The sequence below is a fragment of the Aethalodelphis obliquidens genome, unplaced genomic scaffold (assembly GCF_003676395.1).
Source record: "Aethalodelphis obliquidens isolate GAN/ISIS:26980383/991018 unplaced genomic scaffold, ASM367639v1 scaffold12, whole genome shotgun sequence".
Classification (NCBI taxonomy): domain Eukaryota; kingdom Metazoa; phylum Chordata; class Mammalia; order Artiodactyla; family Delphinidae; genus Aethalodelphis; species Aethalodelphis obliquidens.
This window is the reverse complement of record NW_020837956.1, coordinates 14,771,184-14,786,576: the sequence shown is the minus strand read 5'-3', so window position 1 is coordinate 14,786,576 and position 15,393 is coordinate 14,771,184. Positions and strand designations below refer to the sequence as shown.

The 15,393-nt window shown below is 39.5% G+C and overlaps 1 protein-coding gene across 7 annotated transcripts in view; it reads right to left on the bottom strand.

Moving 5' to 3' along the window:
• FEZ2 (fasciculation and elongation protein zeta 2) overlaps positions 1-15,393 on the bottom strand; it is a 94,581-nt gene that overhangs the window by 63,042 nt on the left and 16,146 nt on the right. The window lies entirely within an intron of this gene.

Sequence of the window (15,393 nt, the reverse complement as noted above, 5' to 3'; positions counted from 1 at the left end):
CAGCATCTGCAATAAAACTTACGGGAAACTCTTTTCAAATAAACAAGTCAGCTCTTTTTTTAAAAAAATTATGTCTATCAAACGTAGTTCCTTTCAAAAGCAACAAAGAGAAAAATACTGAATTTTCAGTATTACTTCACTCCATTATCTACAGGCATGTTAAAGCCAGATACAAATTCAGAAAATCTCAAGCAAGATGAAGCATTTTAGAATCCATGTATCAGAAAGCTAAGGTATACTTCATATTTGAACAGTGTATTCTAAAAACACCATCTTTACCTTTCCCAATTGGCAACCTAATTCCCGTCTCTTGCAGGTAGGGGTGGGAGTAGTTTATGCAAATTTTTAAATTCTTAAGCTGTAATTTAAATTTCTTTATTAAATGTCCAGTTGTGGACATTACTGAGCCATTTCAACTGCCAATAGCCTGAGTATTTGTGAAAGATGGCTTTCATGCAACCAGGCTTAGTGGAAATAAATGAAAATGCAATCATGTGAAGCCACAGTAACTTAGGAACATACAAAACGAAAGAAGTTAAGTGAAGGAACTCCCAGTAGAACCTTTGCCCTTGTGGCTGATGACAGCTGAGTCAGTAGCTGTGGCCAGTCAGGCCCCACTGTATCCTGACCAGGCAAGCAACACAGCAGCCAACAAGGTTCAACTGGGAAAATGACAGAACAAGAAAAATCAGAACATTCAGGCGAAGCACAAAGAAACCAACTATGAGGTACCGCTGAGAACGTTCCACCCCCAATGCTCCAGCTGCCACCTCCCCAGAAATCACTAACAATTTTCTCCCTTTACTCCATGTTCAAACTCTTCCTCTCTGCTAGCTCTTTCCCACATTGCCGACTTTAAATTCTGAAACACTCAACCTCTCTTTCGCCAGGGTTTCCAGAAACAGCTCTGCCCAGCGTCATTTCTTTGATGCCAAGGTCTGCGGACACCTTTCAGATCCCTCGCAGACATCCAGTAAGCTCTTCTCCCTGCCTGCCTGGGTTCCTAGACACCACACTCTCCCAGAGTCCCCCCTGCCTCTGGGCTGCTTCTTCGGAGAAGTGCCTCTTTCTTTGCTCACCTCTTATATACGGGTGTTTCCCAGGGATTGTGTCCCTATTTTTTTTCTCATGCACTCTGACTTTTCCCACTTCTACTTCTGCCTCTGTAGATCTACAGCTCCACTTTACTAAGAGCAATCAAGTGCTTGGAACAGAGCCTGGCACAAAGGAAGGGCTCAAGAAACACTGGCTATACCTTTACTTTAATTTCCCTCCTGAGCTTCGGACTTGTACGTTTAGTGGTCTGTTGGACACTTGTACTTAAACATTCCAAAAACGCATCATATCCAAGACTGAATTCATCTTCCTCTCCCCCAGCAATTTTTTTTTAATTTAAAGCCTGTTTCTCCTTCAGCATTCTATACCTCTCTCCTTCATTTATTCATTCTTTCAAAAAATATACTGAGCCACATATTATTCCAGGTATTAAGGATTCAAAGTGAACACATCTGCCAAGGCCCCTCCCATCCTCATGACCTGACATTCCAGCCTAAGAGGAGCAGAAAAAATAAAACAAGTAAAGGAACTAGATAATTGCAGATAATGCACCTCCTGCCGATAGCTACAACAATTAAAAACTGGATGCCTACTTTATACTGGGAGGTCAGAGAAAAGTTCTCCTAGGAGGTGACATCTGAGCTGAAACATGAATTATACACACTCCCAGATGAGCTACAAAGGACAATGGACAAGAGATCCTCTCAGAACAAAACCAAAAGCAGCCAAACTGGCCAACCAAGGAGTTCACACTGCGGCCAGGGAGCAGGGGTCCTGTTATTCTGCTGCAGCAGGATGTGAAACAGTAGCTACTGAGTATTTCCATTCTCCCCTCCTTCCAATAAGAAGGTTTCATTACAGCGGCCCTGTTCTCTCTCCTTCTTCATGTGCTGGATGTGCTGGAATGGGAGGCTTGCTCCTTGTACCATGAGGGGCTACATCATCCAGAGCTGATGGGAAGGACAGACATCCCCCGAAGATACTGTGCTAGATGCAGTTACTGCTGAAGAGATTTGCATACCTCACTTTGCGGAAGGGGTACACATGTTCTATCTATGCCACCCCAAGGCAGAAATCAATGACCCAACCCTGGCCCCTCCCTTCTCCAGAGCCCCAGCCGATAGATTCAACTACCTTAATATCTCTGAAATACAACTATTTTCCCATTGCTGTCACTTCCTTGGCTCAATTCTTTCCTGATGACAGCAACAGCCTCCAAATCAATTCCTTATCTCTAGTTGTCTCCTTCCGATTACTTTCTCCTTGAAACTCTGAAGTTACCCTTCCAAGAGACAAATCTGAATATGTAACAAGCCACTCAAAACCTCTCCTTGGTTTCCTACAGCCTTTAAATAAGGCCCAAATGCCATAGCGAGGCATACAGTACAAAGCCCTCCATCTTCTGGCTTCTACTTTGTTACCCCACACCCTCTTCTTCTTGACTTACCTCCTCCCTCAACCTCTAGCCATAATGAACAACCTGCGGTTCCCCAGGTGCCCTGTCACCTCCAGGTGGTTGCCCACACCACCCCCTCTGCTCAGTATGCCTGTCCCCTCCTTCCTCTGCTTGTCCTCAGGGTTCAATTCAGACCCCTCAACCAAACTAGGGGTGATAGTAATGTACACACACCGCTACCACAGGACAGTACCAGGCACAGAAAGCACCAAAAACGTGGTAGCTGTTTTGAATACAGCAATAATTACTCTATCCCCAGGTTTCTCAACCTTGACACTACTGACATTGAATTACAGATACATAATCCTTTGATGTGGGAGAGGTCCTGTGAACTGTAGGATGTTGAATGGCATCTCTGGCCTCTACTCAGCTGGATGCCAGTGACACCCCCCCCACCCCCCGCCAAGTAGTGACAGTGACAAACATTTCCGGACATTCCCTAATGTCTCCTGGGGGACAGAACTGGCCTGGTTGAGAATCACTGCATGTGCATTGGATGGTCTGTCATCAGATCCCCAGCCCACAGGCTGCATGTCCCTGGAGGCTGAGATTTACTCTGCATCCGTAACACCCATGCCCTGCACATAATTAGATATCAATATATGTTTTTCTAACAGTACTAAATGAAAAGATAAAAGTTTAATTTGCCACACAGATGGACCTTGAAGGCATTATGCTAAGTGAAGTGAGTCAGACAGAGAAAGACAAATAGTGTACGATCTCACTTATATGTGGAATCTTAAAAAAATAAAATAAAAACCTAAACTCATAGGAAAAGAGATCACACTTGTGGTTACCACAGGTGGAGGGTGTGGGGAGAGGGGACTGGAGGAAGGTGGTCAACCAGTATAAACTTCCAGTTATGAGATAAGTAAGCACTAGTGATGTAATGTACAACATGATGACTTAACACTGACGTATGATGTAGAAGAGTAAATCCTGGGAGTTCTCATCACAAGGAAAACCTTTTTTCTCCTTTCTTCTTTCTTTTAATTGTATCTATATGAGATGGATGTTAGCTGATCCTACTGTGGTAACCATTTCACCATATTTATAAATCAAACCTTCACGCTATATACCTTAAACTTACACAGCAATGTACGGCATTTATTTCTCAATAAAACTGGAAAAAAGAAAGGTTTTTTTTTTTTTTTTTTTTAACGTGGGGATGAGGCACAAGATCTAAAAAACAGAACAGAAAGGAAAAAGAAAGTTTTGGTTAATTTTTCATAAGCTCAACCCCATCTCAAAATCTTTAAGGCGAGAAATGACAGATGCCCCTTTTGTATGCCCACAAAGCACAAGCCCAGCCTCAGCAGGCAGGAGGCACTTGACTGATCGTCACTGGCTTCAACTGCAAAATGCTTCAGCAACTACTTCCCCTAACAGTGAAATACTTCCAGATTTTTTTTTTTTTTAAATGAAACCAGGAATCATACCTTAGTCAAAAGTATTTGGAATCAGAAAAATTTTTCAACAGTCTTCTTGGATAGAAAAATGTTGGACTAGAAATCAGAAATCTGGGCTCTCTCCCAGCTTTACCACTAACTGTGTGACATGACAGCAGTCCCTAAGCCTGCAGAGGCCCATTTCCTCATCTGTGAAATGGATGATTAAATGATGTCATTTTTAAAGGTCTTCTCATTTGTAGCTTCTGTGAATCTACAAGTTAACTCCACCTAGAAGATACATGATTTTTTAGGAAGGCAAATCCAAACCATACATATGCACGCACACACACGCACGCACACAGAACAGTACAAGACTAAATATCACATAAGCTATGATATTAGTGCTCTAGAATGACAGAATTGCCCAGCGAGATGATACATTCAGAGCTGTCTACTCCCGTGGCTTCCTTTTTCTTCTGTGACATGAGTACACTTTGAAGAGAAGAGACTAGGTCTTAGTCTCTCCATCCCAGTGACCTGCACAGTGCCGGTGCCACAGCAGGCATTTATAAACGTCTGCTAAGCTGAAGTTGTGACACACCTAAGACCAGTCTTAGAGCCTGTGATAACCGTATCGGGAGGCCTCTTGACTTCTTGCAGGAAACTTTTTTAAAAGAGCTAAAAGGCAAAAATAACCTGAGGGTGAACAGAAGAAGGATGACATGACGAGATATAAAGTTTTTTGTCAAAGGTGTGAACAGCAGAGTTCTGGAAAAGCCCACTGAAGAACCTAGTCTGAGAAGTCAACATGAGATTAATAAAGATAAAATCATCCTATTGACATGGTTTGTAAAACAGTATAGTGACTAAGAAATATAAAACCCCTGGGATAATAAAAGCGTAGCAAGTAGAAGAAGGTCAATGAACTAGAAGGATCATAGAATGAAGACTACCAGCGAGACAAGGAAGGAAAAGGAAAAGAGCTCCGCAAAACACACAACAGAGTCTGCTTGACAACTGCCCTATAAATTCCAACACTACACTCTCTTGGAGGCAAAATGAATTTTAAAAAGATAAAACCTCAGAGGCAGACTAAATTTACTTTTAGTAAACATCACCTCATTTAGGAACACTGCATTTACATGCTTGAGGGCAGATATAGTGTTATTAGGTGCTTATGGTACTTAACTGGGCCAGAGGGAAGACTTTCTCTATGCTTACATTTTGTAAGTGGGGGAGGGGAGGGATGGAGGGAAGAAGAGAGGCATTTCTTTGTTGAACATTTCTGAAGGTGACAGTGCCAGAGCTATATCAAAGCACTGACAGAAGTTAAGTCTCAAGGTTATGAATGCTCGATGAAACAAAGGACATTCAACAAAGGGTTGTTACAGTTTAATTAAAATAACAGCAGTATTAACTAAGTCAGAAAGCCCAATCACGCCTCCAGGTAATCCACCACTTCTAGATTTGAAGTAAAGGTTCCAAATGTTCAAATTCAAAGCAAAGCGCTTGTGAAGATTCTGTAAGTCTAAAATTATTTTGTAATCTATCCACTGCATCTTTATGAAGGAGTTAATAGCTCTGTAAAATGCCCTTCGCAGAATGCAGTTTTTGATGGGAGCCCTTTTAGAAGCAGGAAAATGATTAAGCGTTACAGCATTCACTTTACTGTTCCCCTCACCGCTGACAAAGTGCCAGAGTAACGTGGCAAGGACAGGGGAAGGGGTTTACTGAGTTCAGGGCCTCAGTCACATGGTTCATGCTGAGAATACTCACTACTGCCTCACGACTATTTGCTTCCCTGGTGTGAGTATGTATTAAAGTCTCAAAATCAGTCATTCTCTGGAAAATTTTCTCAGACGAAACCAGAAACAACCAAGTGTAAACAAGATATAGAAGAAAAAAAAAATCCATAAAAATCTGAAAGACAAAGAAAGAAGCCAAGACCTCCATGCCCATCCACAATACACCTGCACAGAACTCCCAGAGCCATGGGTTCCCTGCACCCACCTCTGTACAACTCTGTACATCCTCGCTCCAGTGTACACTGGTTCTGTGAGCTAAGGCCTGCTGAGCTTTTCTTTACCCATTTATGAAATGGCAGCAACAATAATACCTGCTTTATAAGGTTGTTGTGAGGATTAAATGAAATAATCCATGGGAAGCACTTAGCAGGGTGTTCAACAAATATAAATGTTCAGAAAATGTCTGGGCTGTATTCCCTTCAAAAGGCTAGACCAACCTTTGGGACGTAACTCCCAAGCAGAAATAACCATACCTTTCTGCTTTTCTCCCAAACAGTAAACAACAGTATTTCAAGTTCTCCTCATACAAATAAAATGGCAACTGAGAAATAACCACCCTGATTATAGTCTCTAGGTTAAAAGGACTGAAGACAACACAAGGAAAAGATACTACTGTCTGAGACTGAATCAGCCAGAAAGCTTGAACAGAAAACAAGTAACACTTTTAGGTAATTCAAGGTCTTTCTAAATAATAAAAAGAAAAGAGCTAGAAAATACCACCTAAACTGAAAAGCAACACGGAATCAGATACAGAGTTGTGGTTTGTTCATTCTTTTCCAGAGCCTTAACCATACCAACTCATTCTCTGCACAGTGTATTCACCAGCTCAACTAATTTCACAGAAAACAGGATCCAAGACAGGGAAAAGCCAAACTAACCCAGAGGTCAGGAAATTCAGACTATTCCTGCTATCAAACTTTTCTTAGCTTTTCTCGTACGCTGAGGCCTCACCTGATCCCAGTGGCACAGATCTCTAACTAGCCAGGAAAGCTTTTAAAAATCTCAATATCAAAGCTCAATATCAGAAAAAAAGGTTGGGAAAAGCAATTAGGAAATGCTTTTTCATCTATTTCTGACTCTAATCTATGCTCTCACTCCATTAATATTCTTTATACTCGAGGTTCAAAAGAAAGTAAAATTCAAACATAATTATTGTTCTTTATACATCACATCATTTTTAGTAGTTCGAGTGACAGGATTTCAAATATTAATTTATGGAATAGTAGTTAATGTTTTAGTTAAAACTCTTAAAATAATCAAAATACAAAACATGAGAACAGCACAGAATTGAAAGCAATAGTTAAATGTAAAAAAAAAAGTAAAAACATTCAAATAATTAGTAAGCTATTACCTAAGATGTAAAAATTGATCTTGCTTGTTTTGACACTTCTTCAAATCAAATCAAATCAAATCAAAATCAAATCAAATCAAATAATTTTAATGTGAATGATAAATCAGTTATAAATGCAAATTCTACCAAAAAAATATTTTTTTGAAAAAGATCCAAGTAAGTTAGAAAATATGAGTTACACCAAAGCAGATAAATATTTGAACATGTCTTAAATATTGAACTACTAATTTATATGTTCAATCTCAAAGCGGAAAGACGTGAATGAAGATTTTCAAAGTTAGGAGTTAAATGGACTGGCATCAATTTAGTTTTTTGTATCTGAAGATCTTTTAAAATTTTTATGTAATTTAATCTTAAAATGGTAATTAACTATTGGCAAACATTTTCAAAGCTACTAAAACTAGAGTAAAATAATTAACCCTGTCAGTTTTATAAACTCTTTTCTGATACTTACAGATATTCTAAATATATAATAAGATCACAATTTCCTGGCATATTATGGTTTTTACGTGTATTTGTATTATACTAACAAATAATTAACAAACCTTTCCAAGACATGAAGGAGTCAAGAACAGACTCCTGGGCTTCCTTGGTGGTGCAGTGGTTAAGAATCCGCCTGCCGGGCCTTCCCCGGTGGTGGAGTGGTTGAGAGTCTGCCTGCCGATGCAGGGGACGTGGGTTCGTGCCCCAGTCCGGGAAGATCCCACATGCCGCGGAGCGGCTAGGCCCGCGAGCCATGGCTGCTGAGCCTGCGCGTCCGGAGCCTGTGCTCCGCAATGGGAGAGGCCACAACAGTGAGAGGTCCGTGTACCGCCAAAAAAAAAAAAAAAACACAAAGAATCTGCCTGTCAATGCAGGAGACATGGGTTCGAGCCCTGGTCCGGGAAGATCCCACATGCCACAGAGCAACTAAGCCCATGTGCCACAACTACTGAGCCTGTGATCTAGAGCCCGCGAGCCACTACTACTGAGCCCACGTGCCACAACTACTGAAGCCCGCGCGCTTAGAGCCGGTGCTCCGCAACAAGAGAAGCCACCACAGTGAGAAGCCCGCACACCGCAACGAAGAGTAGCCCCCACTCGCCGCAACTAGAGAAAGTCCGCACGCAGCAACAAAAACCCAGTGCAGCCAAAAATAAATAAATAAATTTTTAAAAATTGTAAATAAATAATAAATTTTTAAAAAAAGATAGACTCCTGATTTTTATTACAGTAACTGCTGAGTCATAAAAGCTCACTATTACCAGTCTAACACCAAAAAACCATTGCGGAAAATGAATAGTGGATAATGGTAAGATATCAAAAACTGGTGACAACATATTTCTCTAGGCAATACTACCTTTCAAAACACAAATTTGTTCCACATCTAAAATAATTCGTAATTCATAGATATGAATTATTAAAACAATAAACATGACACGACTAAGTTTCTCTCCACCCTACAATGACTTTCCATTTTATGCCTAGCACTAATTTTTAGGAATATTCTTTGAAATAAATAAATGCAAAGAAATACTATCAAAGATCACCAACAAATTATTGTTGAAAATGTGTTAGTATTTACATTCAAGTATGTATACAGGGCAGACTTTATCCTCTCAACTACCACTACTTAGAAAAGGGGAGGACACAGCCCTTTTCCCCCTTCTCCTCTGCCTTTTTTTTTTTTTTTGCGGTACGCGGACCTCTCACTGCTGTGGCACAGGCTCCAGACGCGCAGGCTCAGCAGCCATGGCTCACGGGCCCAGCCGCTCCGCGGCATGTGGGATCCTCCCGGACCGGGGCACGAACCCGCGTCCCCCGCATCAGCAGGCGGACTCTCAACCACTGCGCCACCCGGGAAGCCCTCCTCTGCCTTCTTTAAACTACCTTTTATCGCTGTGTATAAACACAATGTGCCTGGAGCACTGCCAACATTTTTTTTTTTTTCATTTGCCCCCTATCTGGGGACAACTGGGCTACCTGCTGACTCTCTTCACCCAGCGTACTGGGCATCTGACACACACAGCACAAAGGGCTGTTGCTAGGTGGGGTGCCTGCGGCACGTGACTTGGAGATGGATGGTCACCATCTGCGGGCACAACTCAGGCTGCTGGCGGGGCCCTGAGCAAAGGTGTAACTCAACACACTCTTAGGATAAAACAAGGCTACGTTTTATAATAAATTTCAGTCACAATATAGTGATTTCTTTATCTACACAAACTCGCTTAAATGGAGTTTACATCTTTTTTCTTCTAATTTTTAATTTTATCAAATTTTAGTCTAAATCAGGGGTTGGCAAACTTTTCTATAAAGGGCTAGATAGTAGATATTTTAGATTTGCAGCCCACACAGTCTCTGGCACAACTATTCAACTCTGTCCTTGTAACACCAAACAGTCACAGAGCACATGTAAATGAAATGACATAGCTGTGTTCCAATAAAACTTTATTTATAAAACAGAGAGGGTTGATTTGGCCCTCAGGCAGTAATTTGCTTTGCCAATCCCTGGGCTAAATCATCTTAGCAAACGTGAAATTTTAAAATTCCAAGTTGAAAAGAAGGCACAACAACAACAAAAAGCCAGGTCCTTATTATTTTAAAAAGCACCAAATTCAGATAGTTGTGCCAGAACAATTCCTTCCAGGCTTATTGCTAGCATAAATTAGAACAACTTCAGAATAACCTAATAGTAGCTGTCTAAACAAAAATAAATTTCTCTTACCTTAAAGTCAGCTTTGGTCAAGATTAAATGAAAAAATATTACTGGGGCATTTTTGCATGTAAAAGAGAAACAAAATAGATTGACTATTAGTCAGAACATGAGCTACATGAGTCATAAAGACAGATGGAGCAATGCATCTGTGAAAGAAAATTATATACAAGAAAGAGCATCTATCATTCAAGCCCTAGCTCCTCCTCATCCTGAAGCAGTTCTCTCTCCAACCCCCAAAAGCAATAAATTAGGATAATATGATTCTTTTTACAGTGGAGTCACTGACTGCTAATACCCCAGAAGTTTTCAGAATAAACTTCAGGTTAGATTGAAGGAATTATACATTTCTGCTGGTGGTGAGAGCAACACACTAGAACTCTCTCTTGAAAGTTCAATGTGATATGGACAACAGAAAAGATACTATACATTCCCATCTTTTCAATCCTAGACTTCGAATAAGAAGTCTTACACATGACTTTAATTTACAAACATTGGATTCTAAAGGAGGAAGTACGTCTATTTTCATCCTTATAAGCTTACTAAGTAAGGTATGATGTTAGGCAGGTAAATACTAATGTCTTTACAACTTCAGATAACTCCAGATGACAACCACTACTAAATTACTTTAATTTTTTAAATTACTAATTTAAAGATAACTGATGCACTTCAACTTGTTCTTCTACTCATGTGAGCTGCCACTGGAATTCAGTGACCTGTGAATCTATTTGATATAAACAGAAGACTAGCCAAGAAAAGAAATCTCTGACAGAAGAATAATCATTCAAATACCAGAAATCCTCTGGGATTTCATCTCCTTTATAGTGAAGTTTCAATTTAACAAACATGCATTAAGTGAAAAATTAGGTGAGGTGCTGGGGAAACAATGTGAATGAGCCTTTGGGAAGGCTGCACTTTTTTCTAAGGAGAGATTTAAGCAAATGATTACAGTAGAATATAGTACTAGGACATAAGAAGTATGTGCACCCTCATAAATAAATAGGAAAAACAACTCAAATGTGATATAATAGGCAACACACAAAAGAATACAAACAGTCAATAGATCAAAACCTTATTTGCCTATCAGATCAGTATATATGAGAAGATTAATAATATGCATCATAAGTTGGAGGTTTGGAGAAATGGCCACTTATGCTGTTACTGGGTAACGTTTATGTAGGACAATTTGAAAAGACTGTTGTTTAAAACCGCATATTCTTTGACCTAAAAATTCCACTGGTTTTGATTTTTTGTCTGAGCAGAGGGTCGGTGCCCCTAACCCCTGATTAGTTCAAGGGTCAACTGTATTGCAGAAAAGGATATCCTTGAGTGTTGTAATTCACTTTTTCTTTCTGAATAAAGACAATATAAGTAGTTTGTTCCTATTAAAAAAATAAATAAACATTTAAAAATAAAAACATATCCACCTATTCCTCTAAACAAAAAATAAAATAAACTTAAAAAAAAATTCCACTGGTTTTGGTGAATGAGTAGACTAGTTTCACTGACAAAAGAAATATATTGGAATAAATTCACCTTCAGGAAAATGGTAACATTAGTCTGATAAGATAAATTTCGATGCCCGTTAGATATTCAGGGAGAAATGTTTAGTAAACAGTTGGACATGTAATAACTAGCATTTACTCAGGATATATGCTAGTCTTACATACATTATTTCATTTAATTCCTCCAAAATTCAAAGGGGTATGTACCCAGTGGCAGGATCATGATTCAAACACAGCTCTTAACCCAAAGTTCTTAATCACTGTGCAAATCAGCCTCAATACATTTGGCACCTGACAGAAATACAGATTTGCAAAAAAAAAAAAGAAATCTTTTCTTAACTATTTATTCATCAGGAACTTATTGAGTACCTAATGTGGGACCTGGGTATACCATGAAAATAAAGTTACATTTTCTATCCTTAGGGAACCTAACAGAGACAGACATGAAAACAAAAAATTGCAATATGATATGACAGTACTAACAGAAATAGTTAAGAGGAATAATATTAACCCCAGAAGGAGAGAGTTGTCAATTCTGCAGTGGAGGAAGAGTCATCTAGAAAAGTTCTAAGAAAGGAAGACAACGCTTGACCATGATTTTGAAGAATAAGTTTAAAAAAAAAACAAAAACCTCCCATGGGCTTCCCTGGTGGTGCAGTGGTTGAGAGTCCGCCTGCCAATGCAGGGGACACGGGTTCGTGTCCCGGTCCGGAAAGATGCCGCATGCCGCGGAGTGGCTGGGCTCGTGAGCCATGGCTGCTGAGCCTGCGCGTCCAGAGCCTGTGCTCCACAGCGGGAGAGGCCACAACAGTGAGAGGCCCGCGTAGAGCAAAAAAAAAAAAAAAAAAAAAAAAAAACCTCCCAAGTGGACAGTGGAAGCAGGAAAGGAGAAGGAGGGCTGCTCTAGGAAAAGGCAGGAGCATAAATAGAAGCATCACAGCCCAAAACAGCATAGTCAGTTCAAAGAAGTGCATGTGGGTCATCAAACCCATTAACAGACAGTGCCCTTCAGCCATTCCAGCCTCTACTCCCCACCCGTTTCTCTAGATTTTGAACAGGATAAAGGAGATAGAAAGTTTTTCAATCTGTTGAGTCTCATTTGCCAAGAAGATCCACTCTTCCAACCTGTCCTTCAAACAGAGAATTGGAGAGGGAAAGAACAGCCTGCCCTGCCAATCAGGAGGGGCAGTGACACAGTGGCCACCCCTTCGAAAACAGCTCCCCACAGCACTGCTAATAACCTTACCAAGCCTTTCGTTTTCTCTGTGGCATTTATTACTACCTGAAGTTACGTTGTCTATTCATTCTTTTCTTTGTTTAGTGCCTGCATCCCTCATTAGAATGTAAGCTCCAAGAGGCCAGGGGCCTTGCCTATTTTATTCACCACTGTATCTTCAGTGTCTGGCACAAGAAAGACACTCTGCAAGTATTTAATGAATAGCTTTATCTTGTCCAACATATAACAGATTACTTTAAAAATCAAAACAAATCAACATTTCACTTTTATAATACTCAGTATTTTAATATTTATAAATAGCATCCCTATGCCCCCTAAATTTTTTTCTCACTGCAGCAAATGTTTCAAACAAAGTATGTCTCCAAAATGAACACCTAAAGAGTTTAACTCTGTTCTATTCACATGCAGATATTTCATTATAGTATCTCTGGACCTAAGAGAAGAAGCTAGCAATGATGGATAAAGTGTGATACCAACTACAAACTGATGTTTTGTTTCAAAGAAATATGCTAAGGAAAAATGGCAGGAAGCTATTCCATGCTTAAGGAAAAAGTACAAGTCCTGCTAATAAAACATATCTAAAGTAGAAAGAAAAAAGTGACCAGTGTTATTAGAAAACAGGTAAGGCACGATACCACCAATTCTTAGAAATTAGTATCACTGATGATAGCTAACTCATAGAGATCAGGCCTTGCCAAAACTGTATATTATACAAAAGGTCTGGAAAGGAAGTTATCTTGGAATCTGTTTAGCCAACTGGCCATTTCACTTTAAGGTTCTTTTGAGTCACCAACCACTATTTTCAGAATCATAGGTTTCAGGCTCCTTGTGTCACAAATGGAATGGTCTTTTGCCATCATTTCAGGCGTCAGAAAGAAGGAGGGAACTAGTACTACAAGTTTAGCCGTGCCATTACTAGCCTGATTAAAGGTTTTGACACAAATAGCAGATCAGAACTCAAGAAGCAACTTCACAAGTCCAAATATTGTGAAAAGAAATTTTACTGTTCCTATGAATCTATTTCAAGACTAATAAAGGTTCAAATAAGACCTAAATGTTGCCCTGTCAAATCCATTTCTCAATATAAATGCCATGTAAAATTACACAACGAATCCACTCTAACCCTTTTTATATGCGAGCTAGAAAAAGAAGCCCTTAAATGTCTCTAGGGATACATTTATTTTCCTCAGCCAAGTGTTAACATGAATAAATGGAGGATTTACATGTAACCCCTAAAAGCAGATAGGCAGAAATTACCAACCATGCTATGACTTTTTAACTAAGCATTTTATTTAATCACACTTGCATAATAGGGCAATTTAAAGGGTACAATTTTTTTAAAATCTGAGAAACAAAAAATTGTCCCTAATATTTTAAAGCAAACTTTCCAGGACTGTATATTCAAACAAATGTTTTAGTTTTTGCATGTTTTGGTGGGGTTTTTTTTGTTTGGTGGGTGCTGTTTTTTTCATTGTTGTCACTAGAAGTGACTAAACACTTTTCAACCAATACTACCATTTCTAAAAAATATTTTGTTCCACATATCTGGCAACTTTTGCAAAGTCAGTTTATAAACTGTCTTTTCTATGTACAAATGACATTACACTAAGAAAATCTGCATTTACTCATAGGCCAAAAACAGCATAATGAATGAGCTAAATGCTAAGATTCTTTTTGTTTGTATTAACTCTCATTGGTGGCTCAGCACCCCAGAACTGCACTCTCTTTCCTCAATTCCATCAGTCTGATTAATGAGATCTATTTCTCTGATAAGTATTCTTTAGAAAAAAGTGAATCAAGACTTAGTCAAAGACAGAACTTTTATAATTGCAAACCATATAACAGCCAGTCTGTGATGATCTGCATTACCATGTTATCAATATTATGAATTTAAAAAGTACACTCCCTTTAGAAAAATGAATCCCTTTGCCCATCCAGAGCTCTCCCGGGTCTATCTGGGGTCTGCTAACAGATTGGGGTCGACAACTGCACTACAACCTTCAGAAAGGCCTTTGGATTGGAACTGAGTCCCAGGATGTGCCCTGGGAGGAGTTGTTCAGCAGGTTTCAAAGCCTCTGTCAGGCCCCTCCACCTCTGAAAGATAAAGTTTTTACTGCCCTGAAGTCCTATAAGGCTTAAGATGGAGATTTCAAAGTCCCTGGTCTTAGCATTTGGACAGACCTGTTGTTAGCTCTTGGTAGTGGTGTGTGATATTGCATTTGGGCAGAGACAAGTTCTCAGCCCAGGCCCCAATTCTCTATGGGCAACATTCTGTTTTGAGCACTTGAATATGTGGTTTACAAAATTAAAATCCCAGTGTTCTTACCAAAAAAAAAAAAAGGGTTTCTCTCCTTTTATTTTACTCTAAAAATAAAACCAACAGTTCTTCACATACAAACAAGATAAAGGTGACAAGGTACAAGGTCTCAACTGATCAAATAATGAAATGGCCATAAGACCAATAAGGAAATGCGTCTCAAATACTTAACAGTTAATGTTTATAATGAAATTTAATCAAGTGAAGTTAATAGGACACCTTAAGAAAAATGAAAAGCAGAAAACAAAAAACTTCATACCAAGAGTCAAAGATTCAAATATCCTAAAGTTGTTTTCACCAGTCAGTTATATTCTAGTCTGCCAAATACTAGGCCAAATGGCCGATGTCATGTAACTGCCTCTAACATCCTCACATTCCAACTTCACTCACAAATCAGGAAATGGTTTACAAGTCAACCTATGCTTTTAGGCTCAGCACAGTTCAGCTCCCTCTAAAAGCACCCCTTTTTTTTCCACTATACAACTCACAAGAGATAAGCAAAAACAAGAAAGCAATACCATTCATTTGCCCACCAGCGGAACATAAAGCACCCCTATTAACACTCCCATGTATTGTAATGGTC